General features: G+C 45.7%; 1 pseudogene; it reads left to right on the top strand.

Moving 5' to 3' along the window:
* The first annotated feature begins 2,201 nt into the window (after positions 1-2,201).
* LOC123929997 lies at positions 2,202-6,991 on the top strand (annotated as a pseudogene).
* The last annotated feature ends 297 nt before the right edge of the window (positions 6,992-7,288 follow it).

Here is a 7,288-nt window from a genome sequence, read left to right as displayed (position 1 = left end):
GGGGCTCTCAGCATCACAGCAGGAACGAGCAGCGCCCCAAGCGGCCCGCAGAGCTCCAGGGCAAGCCTGGGCCTGAACACCCTGTCAGGGACCGCGGGAGCCAGCATGATGAACCACCCTGTGTCGGGAGCCCCGAGTGCCCCTCCCTCCAGTCACATCCCCAGGCACCTGACCAAGCAGACATCCAGCTCAGATGGCCACAGCACTGCCAGCAAGGCCGCCTGCGGGAGCGGGGGCGTCCCGGTCTCTCTTCCTAGTGGACCCACCTCGCTGGTCAGCACGGCCCAGAGCAGCCTTGCCACCAAGACCAGCTCATCCCCTGCCCAGCGCTTGATGAGACGCAAACGAGCTGCACCATGCAACAAACCATCTTCCTCCACATCACAGCCCACTGCCTTGGGGCCCAAGAGGCGGAGGCTCGGCTGAGCCAGTAGCTTCCTGGAGAAGTAGCCGGTGTTGCTTCCTTCCAGGTGACACCAGTAAAGAATAGGGTGGAACGGAGACAAATCCAGCGGGTCCTGGAGCAAAACCGGGCTCCCAGCCAGCCAGCCAGCATTGGGGAAACTTCCCAATCTCTGACCCACCATTTTGAAAGAACATGAGGGCTTGAGGCCTCATGTGTGATCCCAGGAGCCACCGGCCTTGGGACAGTACACGGAGATCCGTGTCCCTTTGGCCTCAAGACCCGCACAGCTCCCGGGACTGTTGCTGCTGCCACAGGTTTCCCCTCCCTTCTCCCATGTTCTTCCCAGAACTTCTAGGTAGTGTTCATTCATTCATTAAAGCCTTGTTCTAGTTTCTCTGCATAGCTCTCCTGAGTCTCTTCTGTGGGTCAAGTGTGCAAAAGTTGGGAGTCGAGTGGGTGCTGGCATGGGAAGCCAGACGCCACCGTTTCCAGGTTCCCGTGGCCCAGCAGAGCGGGTAGGGCTAGAAGGACGGACCCTTGAAGAGTGGGAGTAGGTTTTCAGTTTCGGGGATGGGCCTGGGAGAACACTGGCCTGGGGAGGGCAAGTGGGGGAGACTCACCCTTCCCTATTGGAAGCGCTACTTCTCTCCCACTGGGGACCCCACGGAATCTTTTTGCTTCACAGCCCTAGGGCAATGTAAAGACACTCCTGTCCTAGAGTATGGGTCTGGCATCGAAGATTGTGGCTCAGGGCAAAGGAGGACAGCTTTGCCTTGAGGGTGTGACAGCTCCCTGAGCGCTGAGTGACATCCCACTTCACACAAGCCCCAGGCCTCCCTCAGTGCGTCTCTTCCCTCTGCCGGGATTTGGGGAGCTGCTTCCTGATGGCACTCAGGAGAAGAATGAGGTGCAAACAAGTCACCTGAAGAAGGAGCAGGACAACAGCTGAAAGGACTGTCACCCCAAAAAACTCCTCAGTCCCGTATTTATTAGATACAAGATAACAACCAACAAAGGAGGAGGTTATACATTAGTCATGGGTCTTGTAGGCCAACCAGAAGGAATGGGAGTCCTACATCGATCATAGTCTTGTAGGTAAACAGAGTAGGGTGTGCCTGGCCCAGCAGCATGGAATTTATAGTTGAGCAAGAGCACAGAAAGGGATTATTCTAACAGAAGGCTTTAATGAGGCCGGGGAGATAATGGAAAAGGGAAACTGGTAATGTTCCACCCTGAGCGACCAGGGCATCCCCAGCTGCTGGGCTTCAAGGACGTGTATCCTCCTCTCCACCGGAGGCCTGCTGCTAGTACAGGTTTTCTCAAGGTCATCCTCAAGCATGCTGCGTGACCAGTACCATTCTCATTTATTTATTAAAATATTATTATTTTAATAAATTTAATTATTATTATTATTAAAATATTATTTATTTATTAAAATATCACCACTTGGTGATATCTTAAGCAGTCTATCATTCTGAGGGACGGTTACATTTCCTCCTTTTTGTTAATGCAGAAGCAGCAAAATCCGTTTGCAAGTTGTCGTACCGTTAGTCATCAGAAAGATTTCCGTGAGCATCTGAGGACTAAGCGTAAAATGATTATAGCAATAAAAAGTGTCATCATTCCACCTATAATGCCAAGACCAGTGTTTTGATCCAAGCAAAGGGGTTTACCTCAGACAGAATATCATTAATCCTTTGTGCGATACTCACTCTTGGAACTGATTGTAAGAATACTGAGGAATGCCCTGAATAGTGTCTTGAAGCTGTTTAATATCCACAGTGAAATTACCACCATGATGACTGGTAATATGGGTCTGGGATGTATCACATAGCACAGCATGGCCTGGGACTTGAACATAAGTAGAAGTACTTGACTGGACATTTAGATATGAGGAATGTGGCAAGTCGCTGGGTTTCAGTGATATTTCTGTATCCATCATTTTCATATATTCTCTACTCAATTTTAGTTAATGTCTAAATCTGCACTCTCATTCTATCAGTCCTTTTTTTTTTCCTTGAGATTTGTTTAGATTGAGATCCACTGTTTCTTGGTCAAATAAATCATTTGAATTTTTTGTTTAATCATCAGTTAAAAGGGATTTTAACACTCCCTGGTGCAGGTCTCCTGTCTTCCTAAGAAAAATTTCAAAACACCCATCTGCCATATTAAATTGTTGATTTTATGTGAATTGCAACCCAGATTTCCTAATTTAAATGAGAATTGGTTGAAAAGCATTTTTTCATTTCATTTTTCTTTCAGTTTTTCATTTCATTTCATTTTTCATTTGCAAGTGGTCTGCTCTTTTGTTCATCCACTTGTTGTTCTGCTCTATTTCTCCCAGGATGTGGCCTCTTAGCAGCCCACTTGGCAATAATAAGGGCTTCTTATGGCCCTGGGGGAACATGGCAAACTACCCGAAGCCTCCCTAGGACAGAGCTGTGACAATGTAGATCCACGATCTGGACAACAGAGTGGTGTTTCCATTCACTGGGGCGGGACCTGCGGATCTGTGTGGTCTAAATTTGTTTAGGTCAGAAAGGGCATCTAACCGGGATCCTCATTTCCTAAAGAAAGGAAGGAGTTAAATCAATGGAACTAAGTCAGGAGGAGGAATTGAATGTGTATTAGTTGGCATTCTCCAGAGAAACAACTGACTGTTTATACCTACATCTCCATGTAATCTCTCTCTAGAGAGGGATTTATTAGAAACTGGCTCACACGGTTATGACCCAGGCAGGAGAAGACCAATGTCCCAGCTCAAAGACAGAGGGTTAGAAAGAGGGGCGTCTCCCTTACTCAGCCTTTTTGTTCTGGCTCAACCAGTTGGATGAGGCCCAGCAGCATTGGGGTGGCAATCTGTTTTACTGAGTAACCGATTCAAGTGTTAGTCTCATCCAGAAACACTCTCATAGGACCAGAGCAAAGTTTCATCCAATTGGGTACCTTGTGGCCCAGCGAAGCCAACACAAAAAATGAACCATCACAGCATATTCCACAAGAGTGAATGAAGCTTCTGGGTCACGGGGAAATGATACCAAATGAGGTCACAGAGGAAGAAAAGAGAGATTCCCATCTAGGAGGCTGTGCAAGTGCATTTGAGGACCTTTTAAGCGCTTTGAAATTTCATGGAGAGTTTTATCCACATTTTCCATGTTCTAATCCTTGTGGCATTGTTGAGAGTACCTTCAAATCTGGCTCCTAGTTAATTAATTCCTCTGTATCTGCTTAGCCCTCTAGCTGAGTTTGTAATTTTAGTTATTTCATTAGTCAATTCTGGAAGTTTCACCTGGGTTCCTTTCAAATGTCTGGACATTTTTGGTAATCTTTCATCTTGATGTCAATACATTCTTTTGAAAATATACAGAGCCTGTAATTTGCAGTATGTGGTCTTTGCAAGCTTTTCTTCTCCTTCTCCCACCCCTCCCCTCCCCTCCCCTCCCTGCCCCCAGTCCTCTCCTCCTCCCCCACCTTCTTCTTTGGTTCACATTCTGCACTGTTGTATGGGTTCTGATTATTTCCTCAAAAGTTTTTCAATAGGAATATATTAATGCCTGGCTTTAAAGCACATTCCTGTAGAGTATACGTATTCCTCTCGGTACCTCCAATGGGAGTAGATGTAGTAAACTCACATTTTGGCTTAGATTTCTCAGTCCACACAGGCAATGTGAATTTCAGGCTATGAAAATTAATAAAGGGAATTTGTAAATAAAATGAATGGAAATCAATATTTAAAGGCTTAAGTGTTCATGTTAAAAATAACCATGTTTTGGGAGAGGAGTGGTTTCCCAGTGCATTTAAGGGGATGACCTTAAGCATCCCATCTTGCAACCTGGAGATCTTGTCTACTGGAAAAGAGCTCCAGAAAAAAATCTCTTCAAGCCCTTTGGAAAGGCCCATATCAGGTCTTGCTAACCAACCCTGTGCTGCCAAACTCCAGGGAAGAGGCTCTTGGATTCACGTGGCACATTTGAGGAAATCTCCAGATTCTGTGGGACCTGCACACCATGCGGTGACCTAGAAGTTCAGATTTCCCAACATGAAGTGGATGGCATCTCAAGAGATAGCTTTGCCACGATGCCTGGGTGAGACCCATGTACCTTTTCTCACACTTGCTTCCTGTCTCCTTCACGGAAAGACAGTGCTCCATCCCACACTTACCAGACCCTTGCAGAAGGAGGCAGCATTATTGTTGTTGTTGTTAGGATTTTTCAGACACAGCCTCCTCATAATGCCATGACAAATCAAACTTTCCCTTGTTTTTGCTGGAGGGCAGAAGTTCCTGAATCCACAAATGTCTTTCTTTCATCGGAACCACTAACAGACTCCGGATTCTTAGCCACATTCACGGTCTCCGCATTTGCGCACTTACAGGCTGTATTATTGGATAACACTGACTTCTAAACAGTTCTTTGGGATAATACAATTCTTATGCAGCTGTGACATCTTGCTGTTTTGCAGATAGTTGTCCACCTGTTGTGTCGTGTCTATACCTGCGCTGCATCTTCCCGAGGGCACTCGGTTGATTCTCTGACGGGCTGCTTGCAGGGCCCACTACTCTGTTTTCATGGCTGTTTGAAGCAGGGGCTCCAGGAGGCATGCGTGGCTCTGTCTGGGTTGGCCTCCACAGGGAGAACTGTTCTCTCCTAAGTCACAATAAGTGCCAATGACTGTTTTCAGTTGGCTACTTTCTGACCTAGGGTCCTGATTTAGAACCACAATACAACTTGGAAGTTTCATGTGAATTTTTATTTTTCTTAAAGATTTTATTTATGTATTTATTTAAGAGAGGGAGAGAGAGCATATGCAGCGGGAGCAGCAGGCAGAGGGAGAGGGAGAAGCAGACTCTCCTGCTGAGCAGGGGACCCGATGTGGAACTCTGTCTGATCCTGGGACCCCACGATCATGACCCGAGCCGAAGGCACATGCTTACCTGACTGAGCCACCCAGGGGTCCTGGATTTATTTATTTGAGAGAGACTGCGTGTGTGAGCTCTTGAATAGAGGAAGGTACAGAGGGTAAGGGAGAGGGAGAGAGAATCCTGAGGTAAAGAAACATCACCCACGACAGAACGGGAACTACTTACTGACAGCAGGACAGTGAGTCGGGGGGCATCTCCATCCCCTGCATTTGGCAGAGAATCAAGTCAAAGGCAGGCAGAGGAGCAGGAAAGCTTCTGGGTGGTGAAAGGGGAAGGTCCGATGACAGGTTGTTGGGGTGGGGGAGCAGGACGGGAGCTGACAGAACAGGGCTGTTCTATGTCATAGACCATATTCGAGGAGCATATCTGTTTCCCTCGTGGTCTCAAGTCCGGGGGTGTGTGTGCTAAGTTGGGAGCAAGAACAAGAAAAGCTATCTGGGGCCGATCGCTGCAGAGATGTGGCTTGGCTTTCCAGGAGGGCCTCTGCAGAGCTTGTGGGTCCAGCCCTGCCTGGTTTCTTGGCAGATTTAGAATGTTCTGTAGACTGGAATCCCTCTCCTAAGCTGTCTTCAGACAACTGAACACCTTCTATGGATAGAGAAACTATATTCCATAACAACTATGATTAGTACTATACATAATAATTACAATAATGATCAATAATAATTATAATCACCTATATATCATTCAATGTATAAACATTAATATGTATGAAATTATATAATCGATATATCATGCTTATAGTATGTATGTAATTATACATATTTATAAGAATTATGATAACATAAGTGATAAACTACATTAAAACATAATAAAGTAATACATTAACAAAGTATTAAATAATAAAAATTTTATGATAAAAACGATTGACTCACTGGGAGCCAGAGATGCTCCTTTTCCTTACTGTGAGCTGCTCCCAATGCTTTAGACTGCCAGGTGTCTGATCTCCAGATAACTGAGTGTTTCTGTACACGGATTATCAGTGTTTTAGAGCACTTTGAGCAAGGGACCACCACCTGCACGACCAGACTATGACCTGCTTTGTGTGGGCCCCACAAACTCTGGCAAGGCCCTTCTGTTGTCAAAGGTCTTCAGTGAAAGCCCTGAGAATTTGATCTCAACTTGGAAAATTGTGTGATGAAAAATAAATGCACAGAGGCATGAAGGACAATGTGGGGTTGACAAAACAGATTTTAGTATTTAAAAGCACTGTTATTCTAGAATGCCATCTTGAGGGGTGCCTGGCTGGCTCAGTGGGTATAGCATGTGCCTCTTGATCTGGGGGTCATGAGTTCAAGCCCCACATTGGGCATAGAGATTACTTAAAAAAATGCCATCTTGAACGTAAAAGAGCTTGAAGAGGCTGATAATATCTGGAAATACTCCCAAGGATCTCAAGGGATCTGGAAATGCTAGAAAAGGACTGCAGCTCAGCTCTTCAGCACCCACTGTATCCTTTTTACTTTTGCACGTCATCAAGACAAGCCATCTGCTCACTCAGTACAAGAGACCAAAAGCTACTTTGAATCTGAAACACTTGCATGTGGAAAACGCTAGATCCTCATCCTTACTTGCTGGATGACTTGCATGTCCTGCAAGACAGCTTCTCTCAGCTGATGAATTCGTTAGAAGGAAAAGACAGGTGCCAGGCTGTGAGAAGATGAAATCTGATGAACACAATCATTTCCCAAAGGCCTTGAACCTATCGTGTTCTTTTCTCTTTGCTATTTTATTTTGGCATCAAGACTATAATAGCTCCAGTATTCCTCGAGTTATTTCAGACTCTCCTTTCCAGACAAGTGAATATTCTGTAACTCGGGAGAACGATCATTGGCATTCATATCACGCACACACAACTGAGAGAGAATGGATTCTCTGTTTACCATTGGATTGTCTGTTCATCCTCAAAGCCTGCCTCCTCCTCCTGTTCTGTCTCCTCTATATTCTGTGTGAACGTGGAT

This window comes from Meles meles, chromosome 18, assembly GCF_922984935.1.
Source record: "Meles meles chromosome 18, mMelMel3.1 paternal haplotype, whole genome shotgun sequence".
Taxonomy (NCBI): domain Eukaryota; kingdom Metazoa; phylum Chordata; class Mammalia; order Carnivora; family Mustelidae; genus Meles; species Meles meles.
The sequence above is the reverse complement of the archived record's forward strand: the minus strand, read 5'-3'. Positions and strand labels throughout refer to the sequence as shown.